Here is a 12,787-nt window from a genome sequence, read left to right as displayed (position 1 = left end):
ATGACACTGAATGGAACCAAGGGCTGTTCCTGTCCCTTTCATGTGGCTGATTCCTAGGGATGTTTCCCAGCTGATCTGGGAAATGTCACATTACAGTTCTTTTAAAACACAATTCGAGTGTCTCAAATCTTAAGTTTAACTTTATTTGGAGCAAAATCTTAAAAGAGATATTTTTTGCCAGTGGTACTTTCTTTACTTTGGCTAGCTCTTTTAGTTGTGTAACAAATGATCCATAGTACTGCTGTATATCCAGGTAGCTCCCATATGCTGTTTGAATGGAAACCACTCCGGTGTGTCTCTGTTGTTTCAAGTTCATAAACAGTGTGCTCCCACAGACTTGTAAGAGGTGCAGGCAAAAAAAGCTTTGTGAAGCGTGGTTATAAATATAAAATGCTGAGCAGAGAGCAGAACTATTTTCAGAATGCAATGCAAACAAACTTTATATAAGCAATGTCTCTAAACAAAAGGATTTAGAGAAGCAGTCATGCAAGGAAGGAGAGGACAATGATCAGTGCTAAAGTCTAGTATGAATATTAGTCCTATTCATCCAATGTAATTGGATGAAAATCCAGTGCCTTCTGTCCTGCATAACATAGGCTGATATTTATTGCTTTAAAATGGTGAAGATGTAGAATCACAGAATGGTTTGGGTTGGAAGGGACCCCTAAACTTCATCTATTCCACCCCCAAGATACTTAAAGCAATCACAAATAGTCATGAATGATATCTGAGTACATGTATGGGAAAGTTATTTAGCTCACTGCAAAGTACATCAAAAGCCAGTAATAAAGTCAGAGTTACTGCAGCTTGTGAGGATTGTCTTACATGGGGGCCAAGCAATATGCTTTCAAAGATATCTCAGTACCCACAATGAACTGTTATATAAAAGACTAACTGCCCTCCGTGTTGCCACCAGAGTGATATGATTTCATCACATGTGTTATAATCTAATGCCATAACTTATTTCCTCAAAATATCAATATTTCTATGTCCAATCAGGCAATGTGGTGCTGTCTTGTGAGCAGTGACCCTACCCATTTTGGTTTAAATGCTTTGGTTGAGAAGTTGCTGTCCCTTTGGAATAGAATTTATTTCCCCATGCTTTATATTTTTTTGTGTAACAATTTTGTACATGAATCACATCAGGAAGGGAGTAAAACTGAATGACATTATGTGTGACCCAAGTACAAAGGTTCCAATCAGATTTTTCTTAAATATTGAGTTAGTGATTATGTTCATGATTATACAGTATTTTAGTAAAATGAAATGAGTGAGATATGACATATTCAATGCAGAGGTCAGGTAATTAATTCGTACATCAGACTGTTTTTTCTTGCAGCTCTCTAAAATTCTTCTGAGGTTGGTATGTCTTTCCAATTCATTGTAATTGTACATTTGTGAAATTATATTCATAGAATGGTTTGAGTTGGAAGGGACCTTAAAAATAGAATAGAATAGAATAGAATTGAATAGCATTCCAGAATAGAATTGAATAGAAGACCAGGTTGGAAGAAACCTTCAAGATTATCACGTCCAACCTCTTATCCAACCAACCTATCATCCAACACCACCTAGTCAACTAAACTGTGCAGCCAAGCACCCTATCAAGTCTCCTCCTAAACACCTCCAATGATGGTGAGTCCACCACCCCTCCAGGCAGCACATTCCAATGGGCAATCACTCTTTCTGTGTAGAATTTCTTCCTAATATCCAGTCTGAACCTCCCCTGGTGTAGCTTGAGTCTGTGTCCTCTTGTTCTGTTGCTGATTGCCTTGAAGAAGAGACCAGTCCCTGCCTGCCTATAACCCCCCCCCTGCTATGGGCAGGGGCAGCCTCCACTAGACCATTTTTCAGACTGTGTGCACCATTCAGTACATGTATTAGCCATGGGTGTCTACCTTCATAGTCTTCTTTGTGGTATATGTGTTTCAATGTACATGTGACAGCTATCGAAAGCTGGCATATAAATTATCCAGAGTCCATTTAAGTTTTGATCATGCAGTCAATTGAAGAAACCTCTCCTAAAAATCAGGAAATAAGTAGGAAACTCACATAAATCCAAAAAAACCCGAGTTGGTGGCTATAAGTGAAGAGAATGTGTCAAAGGGATCTGACAGCAATATACAGCATCTATTTGAGCCCCCTTATTTAAACAGGAGAGCAATTTAATCTTTAGGTAACCAACAAACTGCAGCAATAAATCCAAGTCCAAACAGAAGTCTGCTTGTCACAGTGGATGATTAGGGCCACCGTGAACATAGCCCCAAACCACTATGGTATTAGGCATGATGTACAAATAATAAGGCGATATGTTGTAGCCAGAATTCTCAGCTAAGTTTTTATCAGGGAGGGAAAAAAAAATGTTTCCTTTAAGTGATGTGACTGTTAAGAAGTAGAAAGATCCTGTTGTCTTTGGTGATCTGTTCTGCCCTGACTATTGTCAATATAAGGAAGCAGTTTTATAAGAAATTGTGGGTCAGTGTAATGCTGAGGGTAATTTTTAAAGATGGTCTGCATAGTTCAGTGTTCATTACAGTTCCAAGAGGAGAAAGCAAACCAGACATACATCCAACGAGCTGAATTATGCAAAGAATTCACTGACTTTTGACCTTTTTACTTCTGTAGATGAATACTCTCAGTTGTCACTTGAAAAACTGCCAGGGTAGCCTGCTGTATGATTAGGAACTCATTCTGCTGTCAGTGAACTGGCAGCTTTCAGCATCTAAACAAGGGCTTGTATCAACAGCGTAAGTGCACATTCTCATGTTATTTTGATGCTACTTTGATTTCTTCTGTGGTGAGTATTATATCAGTCTCTTTTCTCCTTCCTTACTAATAGCATGCTGGTGCTGTCTGCGCATTTCTGCAGTTGCCTATCCATGCTTACTGTCTTTATGAGAGTTAAAAATCCTTGCAGAACCCTATTCATAATAACCCACTTGAGCTATTCTTGATAGGTACATCAAGGTCTTCTGTTCTTCTGCCACGTTTTTGCCTTTTTATTATCTTGGATGAGATGCATATAAAAATTACAGAGGCATTTTTTTGCCTTGTGTTAAAACTCAATGAAATAGTTCCCTTCTGGTCCATTGACCATGTTACTGTGAGTGGACACAATGCCACCAATGAAAATTGAAACCTTCAATGCTTCAGCATTAAAATTCCTCAGTCTGAAAAGGTGCTGTCTTTCAGCTAAGTGTCCAACAACCATTAGTTTTTCTAATACATTAGGCATAATTTTTGGTAAGGCTTGGACTTCCTCTTGTTCTGTCGCTGCATCTTCATTTGGTCATTTGCTCTGCAGAAACCATGATCTAAATTGGCTTACTTGTAACCTCCTGTATATGAGCAGAATTGTTTTCCAGTACCATAACTGTATCTTCTCCTTCTTTTTCTCCACCCATTTATTTGTTTGATTTTGCCATCTTTGCACTGTGTGTGATTTTCAGGAGAGAATATTTACTTATAAATGTGAAAATAACACCACCAGTATTTCACACGAGCTGAGGATGAAAAGCCTGCTCTGTCCAACACGAAGGAAGACATTTTAGTTAAGGAGTAGGTGTTCAGGAGGAGACTTGACAGGGTGCTTGGTTGCATGGGTTAGTTGATTGGGTGGTGTTGGATGATAGGTTGGACGCGATGATCTTGAAGGTCTTTTCCAGCCTGGTTTATTCTATTCTATTCTAATGTATGTGGGTTTTGTTTTGTTTTTATTGTTGTGATGGTACTTGATCAGTGTAATATTGATAATATTATCAAGATTATCTGACAACTTGGTTTTATGTAAAAGTAAGTTAATGATCTTAGCAACCAGGCAAAACCAGAGCTAAAGAATCAACTGTCATCTTAGTGGACTGTGAGGCTCTTTGGCTCTGAGGCTTTGGCCTCATGTCTGATGTCTTTCATGCTAGTGCACGGGAGTTGCCTTTTGTTGGTATGCAGGTTCTCAGGGGAATGTTTATGTAATTGCTGACTGAAGTCAGGTGAACAGGATGACAAATGGGAACAAAGTAAGTGGAGGCAAAGCAGAAATTTGCCTCCTGCAGCCATGTATGAGATGGACCTATGCCTTAGTAAAGGAAGCTACAATTAGCAAACCAGTAGGCGTCTTCTGAAGTGAGGACAGTGAGCCTTGTTGACAAAATATGCAGGTATTATCTCCCAGTTTACTGACTGCTATGTGTGTGATGTCCATATTGTTTATCATTGTAGTTATTCATGGACATTTTTATTTTAGGTGGGATAGTGACTATTTAAATGCATTTTCAATTACTTTAGTTTTGATTTCCACAACTGTCTGCAGTTGATTGTACCTGCAGATGGTAACATGACTCAGAGAATCTTAGGGATTATTCTCTAAGACAATTGATGATCACTATTTTCTGTCTACTGAGGATGTGGTCCCTAAGCTGTACTTTTGTAAGGCCTAAATTAAAATAAAAATGTTTGCTGATGTAGCTATAGAGCCAAACCATCCTGGTGGACACATGGCCCATAACATAACTTGTAAAATCAGAGGTGTGCCAGTATAAGCCAAGACAATATACACTGGTTATATACACTGCACTGGTATATACACTGCACTGGTTAGGCCACACCTCGAGTACTGTGTCCAGTTCTGGGCCCCTCAGTTTAGGAAGGATGTTGACTTGCTGGAAGGTGTCCAGAGAAGGGCAACGAAGTTAGTGAGGGGCTTGGAACACAGCCCTATGAGGAGAGACTGAGGGAGCTGGGGCTGCTTAGCCTGGAGAGGAGGAGACTCAGGGGTGACCTTATTGCTGTCTACAACTACCTGAAGGGGAGTTGTAAACAGGCAGATGTTGGTCTCTTCTCCCAGGCAGCCAGCACCAGAACAAGAGGACACAGTCTCAGGCTGCGCCAGGGGAGGTTCAGGCTGGAGGTCAGGAGGAAGTTTTACACAGAGAGAGTGATTGCCCACTGGAATGGACTGCCCGGGGAGGTGGTGGAGTCGCCGTCACTGGAGGTGTTCAGGAGGAGACTTGACAGGGTGCTTGGTTACATGGGTTAGTTGATTAGGTGGTGTTGGGTGATAGGTTGGACGTGATGATCTTGAAGGTATCTTCCAACCTGGTCTATTCTATTCTATTCTATTCTATTCTATTCTATTCTATTCTATTCTATTCTATTCTATATTAGATCTTTAATTTACTAAAAAGTGTAAAGAAATAAATTTTAAAAGTCATTACATTACCTAGGATACAGCACAGGTACAAGTTTCTGTCCCAGGCCTGGCCTGAGGAAGATGCAGGCTTCATTACTGGCTGCAGTGCAAACAGAAATTTCTCTGTATTTCTCTGAAAGCTGACCCAAGTGCTCCCGGTGCCTCCTCCCTTGGGTCTGTCCCTACCACATCAGATCTTCCTTACCTTCTCTAACTTTTTGTCTCCTTCATTTTCCATAAGATGTATGAAGACTAAATTGTCCAGTAGGAGAATTAAGGAAGCAGAAGCTGGTCCAAAAACTTTCCAAAGATGTGGTTGTACTCCTTTCCTTCCAAAGCTGCAAATCCTCATTGTCTCTGATGATGCTGAGGAAAGACTGAATTTGACCCTATGTTTTAGTACTTAGTTTCATAGTTTCATTCAGGGTTGGAAGGGACCACAAGAATCATCTAGTTCCAACCCCCCTGCCATGGGCAGGGACACCCCACACTAGATCAGGCTGGACAGAGCCTCATCCAGCCTGCTCTTAAACACCCCCAGGGACGGGGCCTTGACCACCTCCCTGGACAACCCATTCCAGGGTTTCACCACTCTCATGGTGAAGAACCTCCTCCTCACATCTAGCCTGAATCTCCCCACCTCCAGCTTCATTCCATTCCCCCTAGTCCTATCACTACCTGAGATCCTGAGAAGTCCTTCCCCAGCCTTCCTGTAGGCCCCCTTCAGATACTGGAAGGCCACAATGAGGTCACCTCGGAGCCTTCTCTTCTGCAGACTGAACAGCCCCAACTCCTTCAGTCTGTCCTCATAGGAGAGGTGCTCCAGCCCTCTGATCATCCTTGTGGCCCTTCTCTGGACACATTCCAGCATTACCTTTCCATCATTTTCATTCTTTTTGGGTATGTAGAGAACTCCTCTGGAAATGTCTGCATGGCTTTCTTTTATTTTTTTACTTTTTTTTTAAATTTGTAGTGAGATCACTGTTTCTTCACTTCTGGTGTCATATACACCCTATCAAATCTGGACTGAGAATCTAAAATATCTGTCTTCCCAGCCTCCTTTTTTAGCTCTAGAAAGCCAACATCAGTTAGGTTCCCAGGGATTAAGAAAGCAGCTTAGAGAACATTTCCGTTCTGCTGCAAGCTCCGCGATCTTGAGCAAATAAATTGGACAATTAGTGACAAGGGGTGCAGAGGTTGAAGATGCTTTGAGACTGTAAGGTGGCAAATGTATAAGGTGCAGTAAGGATATGAGGTTCAAGGGAGATTATGGAAAAAAAAACCACATTATCACAGCTTTGCAATGCATCTGCAGTCAGCAAGAATCAGTGAATACATTTCCTGAATCCTGACATAGTGAACTTTAAACTTATCTTTGGACAAGACACATTCAGCTTTTTCTTTCCCCCTCTCACTTTAGCTTTATGATACAGCCTGGGTAAAAATCAAGAAGCTGCAGAATTGATGAGGAAAACTAAACAATACTTGGTAATTACTTGGATTAACATTTCTCTTACAGGCATGACTTTTCCTGTGTACAGGATATTTAAAAAAAGCAGAAGTCACAACATGTACTGATCATCCATGCAATTAAAGAGTATTCTGTGCCATGAGATAGACTTTCCTTTGTGATATTTTTGTATAGCTGGAGTTAATGCTGAATATAATCTACATCCAATCAATGGTATTGTGCATCATCAGATGAAAAACATATTCAACATAACTGCTGTTAGTTCCTGTTTAAAGCCCTAATCAGAGTCTATGCCAACATGTAATCACATTGCAGAATAAATTGTTATAATATAAAGTATGTGGAATAGATACTGAGACATGCTAAAAGACTGCTTCCCATCTCCAGAAATAATTGCTGAGAGGTTTCCTTGGAAATGCCTCAAACCACATGATCAAGTGACTATAACAGCTATTACAGTAAAGAGTGCAGGGTAAGAATCTGTCCAGCATAGGAGACAACAAATATGGGGAGGGAGAAGGTGACCAGGAGCTTGGTATCACATGTTTCTCCTCTGTGCACAGGCCACCATAAGGTTTAGACACCAGTGGTATCACTATAAATTTTAGAGAGACTAAGCAATGCAGAGATTTCCAGCTGAGTTCTCTGAAAGTACACAAATGACACAACTATAAAAGTATTTTCAGATAGTGACTGTTTGTGCCTTTAAGTACCTCCTTGATTGTGAATGCCTTATCACAGGAAAGCTATCTGGTCAGCAATAGCCTTCTGATGTGCCACTCTCTCTTGTTCTGCACAGATATTTGCTGGTAAGGTTGCCTGGCTTCTATCAGGCAGCCACCCTTGGCTCAATGTGGTGGTCCCATCTTCACCAAGCTGGCACTAAGCACCAGAGCAGCTTCTACATTTTGTTCCTCCAGTCCAGCTTCTGGATTGCCCATCTAGGTATACAAGAATCTCACTCGTCACACATGCTCTTCTTGTTTGGGGTATGCCAGTTTCAAAAGTTTCTCTTTACCCTACAGCCCAGCTTGGCATAAACAGGGTAAATAAATAGTACATCTTTGCTAGGTCTGGCTTTTTTGAGCTGAAGCAGTACTGAACATAGCCCAGGTGACAAACTAGAGAAGGCAGGGGTTGATGTGCAGCAGCTGTGAGCTAAGCCCATTAGAAGAGGTGTGCAGCCCAGCTAGGTATGGAGATGGAACGTTGTGTGGCTCCTGTGGCACTAATGTGGAAGGAGAGAAGTTTCATTCTAGCACATAGCATTGTGAACTGCAGTGACAGCTGCAGGACAAGAAGGTGATTTATGAAAAGGCTGAGTTAACTTTATGTGTTCTTAATGTTCCCTTTCTCTTGTGCCTCTCCTAAATCTCTTGCTCCAAAGTCTCATTCTGGGTAAGACCTCTGTAGCAGCCCAGAAGGCAATAAGGCTTGGAGGGATTTGAGTGCCACATACTGTTTCTTATGACCTGACTGTTCATATATTAAAACATCTTGGTCCAGCATTTGAAGCATGTCTGAAGGACACTGCTAAGTAGAACTATTATGTAGTAATTATTTGGCAATTTTCTGCTTACAGTTGCTGGTAGGTAATTGTCAGAGCCATTGTACTCCATAAGTAGTGGGATGGGTCTCTGCTGGGTTGCCTTGTCTCAGACCTGTCAGGTGGCACTGTCAGGTGGCACTGTCAGGCACATGACTCCTCCCTAGTGTCCACTCTGACCAGGGGCCTGAAGAGCCTTAAGGTCAGCACTGCTGATGACCTGGCAAGACACAATGTGTCTTAGGACTGTTACCACTCGCTGCACAAAGGATTTTTCACTCATCTGCTTCTAGTCCTTTCCTATCACTTTCTGGTTGGCTCCGCTCTCCCAAATTGGAGATGTATGGATCTGTCTTGCTTTGCCCAGAAAGTCTCTGCACTGCTTTAGAGAGAGCTATCAAGCATGTCCAGTGACTGTCACTCTCCCGTGTCTGCTGGAGCCTCTGGACCCATCTAATTAAGATGCTGTGCTTTGCTCTTGTTGTGTGTGCACACAGAGCACTCAACACAAAAGAAATCTGTCTCCCCTTCACTGCTTCTCTCCTGTTTGGACAAAATGAAAATCAAATGCTGCAGTATAAACAGGAGGTTTGGAAGACTGTTTCTAGTTTCCTTGAACGTTGTTACTATGGAATATGTAGGCCACTAACAGAATTCTGATTTAAACATTCTCCCCACCATGAATCTGCTGTTGCACAGTTTTTAATAAAATAATTTGCAGCCTCTCCCAATCAGTTGTGTCAGCAGATTTAGTTCATATTTGAGGCCCAGCAGGGATGACAGTCTATTTGTTATTAGAGTAATAAATAAACAAGGAACTTGTCAGAGGCAAAACTGGTATGTGTGCCTTTGTAAGATAAATGCTGCCTTTGAATAGACAAATATTTACGGTCTTACAGACCAAAATTGTCATCCTAGCTAAAGGCCTTGTACTGCAAAATGAAAGAAAAAAGAATATATATATATATATATATGATTTCTGGATCTTTCCAATGCAGGCAAAGATAGCTCTACCTCACGAAAATGTGTCAGTAGATTTCATGCTAATGAGCAGGCCATACTAGTTAAACTATAGCTCGGTAACCCCATATCTTTCTGCAGAACATTTTATGTTGGGTGTTTGCTAGCATGCTGATGGTAGAGAGAAAAGATTTACTGTAAATCAATATGATTCCTGATTTGAGTGCTGTAGAACCTTTGAAAATCTTCAGAGGAGAATGCAGAAGGCTGTTTTCTTTACCACAGCCTAGCCTATATGAAGTTGTATGTTTGGGGAATAACTGTATTCTATACAGAAGTGGGAAGAAATGTTAAGTTTTAAAGTTCGTTGTTTTGTAAGTGATCTCTTATATGACTTCTGTGGTGGTAAACCAGTCACTGCATCAACAGACAGAAGGAAATATAGAGTCGAAGGGTCAAAACAAGATTGGCAAGGCTCTTAAGAATGAAAAGATGCGAAGCGTGAAAGCAAAAGGATGCCAGCTGTTATCAACTTTTAGGAGTTAAAGTTCCTGCATTTCATTAAAAGTCAGGGAGAAAATAAAAGATTCATCAAAGTAAGAAAGAATTCCCAGGAGTTCTCAGAAACTCCCAGGAGGAGTTAACGCTTCTTGGCCCATTCATTATTTCAGTCTTATAAAGAACATGTTATGCACAGAATGCTCCTTGTGGTGTTCAGATCCACCAGTGTGTTTATCTGCTTGAGTAAAATCCAACAACCGTGGGCAGAAATATACAAGTTTGGACAGTTCCAATATGAAGTGCACCCACAGCTCCTAGTGCTTTGATACAAACAGTGGATTTTGTTGAAAGCCTGAGTCAAAACAATAAATGGCATCACTAGTCATGAATGGCACTGCTTTTTGGCATGAGGTATGTTAGACAGGACATGCAGAGGAATGAAGTGGTACCCATGTTACCGCTCCTTGTGCTTTGATATGAGGAACCTGTAGCTCTAGCCAGCAAGTTTCTTTAGAAAATTATGATTCCCTTAACTCATGCTAGCTGTTATGATCTCCATGCTGTAATTATATTTTTAAAAGAAGATGTTCAGAGGGAAATCACAGCTGGGGGTTGACTTGGAGTTACTTTGTGAGCTGAATCAAATCTCATTTAGGAGCAGATAAGACTTACTGGGGAGTACTACCTCAGAGTTTCTCTTCAGGCAAAACTTTGATTTGTGTCCTGTGTTGTTACAGTGATGGCAGCCTACGTGTAAGTCCAGTCCTAATCTCACTTGCCTTAATTTGCCAGTCTTCTGTGACTATCAAATTTATCTTGTTTATACCCACGTAAGGGAAATGAGAAGCATTCCTTTTGCTTTTCACAGGAACTACAATGCAGAACCTGCTGCTATTACTTTAGTAGTATTTTTATAAGCTGGATCCATCTTTTGGTACTGTCATTATAACAGAGTTTATTATGATCTGCAAGCTAAGTAGTCTAAGCAGCAATAAGAAGCAAATTAAAAACCCCAGAGCGGTATGATTTCATTCTTCCTCACAGTGATCTAGCTTTAACGTAAAGCTTGCCCCTCTTTTTTTTTTGTTCAAGGGGAAATAAAATTTGCTCTTCTGTCACCTTGTTTTTCTTTTAAGAGATTATCTCATTGCCCAGTTCACCAAAAATAATTTCCTGAGCCCATTCTTTGTGCTGCGTCCTGATGTACACACAATTTGCTGAGATAATTTTTTCTGACTGTCATCCAGCAAGCCACACTAAAACTGTGCTTGTGCCCCACATGGGACACAGGGAAGCAAGATTAACCACCATCTAATTTCTACTTTTGTCATAAATGTTGCCTGTAACACATGGCAGACAAAGTGTGCTCTCTGAGGAGTTTGACACAGCCACTGTCTGGCAGTCTGGGTGGTAGAGAATATATTATTTATCATACTCAATGGGATGAGGCGGGCACTGAAGCTGCTTATTGGAGCAGCTGTGAACCCCCAATCTCCTTAATTTTCAAAACAGGTAATTAACTGGAAAGTCATTTATAATAACTACTGACATCTCCAGAAATCACAGAATGGGTTGTTAACTTTGCAGCTTTATTGTACTGATACTTTTGTTGTCAGTCCAGTACTGAAGACTGTCAGGAGATCGCACATTTGTTATACTGAAGGAGAAATATATTGTAACATTTCTGACGTGTCAGTATTGGCCTTGGACATTACAAGAAATGGTTGGAAGCTGGGTGATTTGGAGGACAGAGCAGTAGGATGTTCTTGTCTGTGCTTGTTTTTTAAACTAATGTGTGAAAGGAAGAGACTGGAAGCTGCACAGCTAGCAATTCGTGTAGTAAGTGTTTTGCCACTTACTGTATTTGGATGCTGAATTGAATTGTGAGCTAACAATATGCATCTATGTAAAGGCTGATGGATCAGCAAGGGTGGTGTACCAGTGGGCATAAGACTGTTGCAAACAAAAATCTGCTCTGCTTCACTCTAGTTTAAGCAAAGGACCAAGATCCAGGACACTGTAAAGAATGAATTGGTTCTAACAGCACTGTCATTCTGGATAAGCAATCAGATATTTAAAGTGGTAATGTGGAGAATCATGTTATGAGTCCATGTATCAAAACTGACTAGTAAATTGAGTCAGTCGTGGCATCTAGGTACAATGATAAGGGTCTGGCAAATGCATTAGACAGACAAGATGCATCAGATAGGTGTCACAGAATCACAGAACATGCCCTTACTTTATACTCTGCTTGCCTATGATAAAACCTTCCGTCTCCATATGACTTAGGCTTAGGAGTCTTAGGCTGAATTTTCTGCTCATCTCAGGAAGGTTGTTCAGGGTGAAAGACAGCTGATTTAAGCAAATGTTTCTGTTAAACAGCTCTGAGCTCTGAGGTGTCCTTATTATACAGTTTGAGTTTGAGTGAACAGAGAGCAGAATTCAGCAGAAGCCTGGTCTTTGCTGAGTATCATTTGTCAAAATATGCTTGATATTCATGAAGTAACCCCTGAATATGTGGCAGTAAGCAGCATTGTAAACTTGGCAGTATTGTACTGGAGTTTGGGTTTACCCTAAAAAACTGCCATCTGTGGCTGTCAGACAATGAGAGAAGTTCTTTGTAACAGTATCACAGTATAACTTAGGTTGGAAAGGACCTCAAGGATCATCGAGGCCAACCTATCAACACAGACCCCATGCCTAGACCATGGCACCAAGTGCCACGTCCAATCTCCTCTTGAATGCCTCCAGGGACGATGACTCAACCACCTCCCTGGGCAACCTGTTCCAATGACGAATGACTCGCTTGGTGAAGAACTTCTTCCTCACCTCGAGTCTAAACTTCCCCTGGCACAGCTTGAGACTGTGTTCCCTAAAAAGAGCGCGAACGCAGTCCCCCACTACCACAAATTATGCAGTCGAGTTTCCCGCATTTGGGGAAATCGCAGGGCTCAGCACACCCGGAGTGCAAAGGATGAGCCTCGCCCTGGGAAAACCACCTGCCTGATCATGGTGTCTCCCCTGCCAGGTAAGTAACCTCACAAAACACAGACCTATGGCCCTTCCAGTAACAGCAGCTTGTAGGTAAAAGTGGTATGGGGCAGGATGTTCCAAAGATCTCAGC

General features: G+C 41.3%; 1 non-coding gene across 1 annotated transcript; it reads right to left on the bottom strand.

The window, feature by feature from the left end:
- Positions 1-12,535: 12,535 nt before the first annotated feature.
- LOC137454037 (U1 spliceosomal RNA) lies at positions 12,536-12,699 on the bottom strand. The gene has a single exon (XR_010990525.1). It is a non-coding gene; the product is annotated as a U1 spliceosomal RNA (small nuclear RNA).
- Between the last annotated feature and the right edge of the window lie 88 nt (positions 12,700-12,787).

The sequence above is a fragment of the Melanerpes formicivorus genome, unplaced genomic scaffold (genome assembly GCF_026170545.1).
Source record: "Melanerpes formicivorus ecotype bairdi unplaced genomic scaffold, bMelFor1.0.p_v2 SCAF_75, whole genome shotgun sequence".
Taxonomy (NCBI): domain Eukaryota; kingdom Metazoa; phylum Chordata; class Aves; order Piciformes; family Picidae; genus Melanerpes; species Melanerpes formicivorus.
The sequence above is the reverse complement of the archived record's forward strand: the minus strand, read 5'-3'. Positions and strand labels throughout refer to the sequence as shown.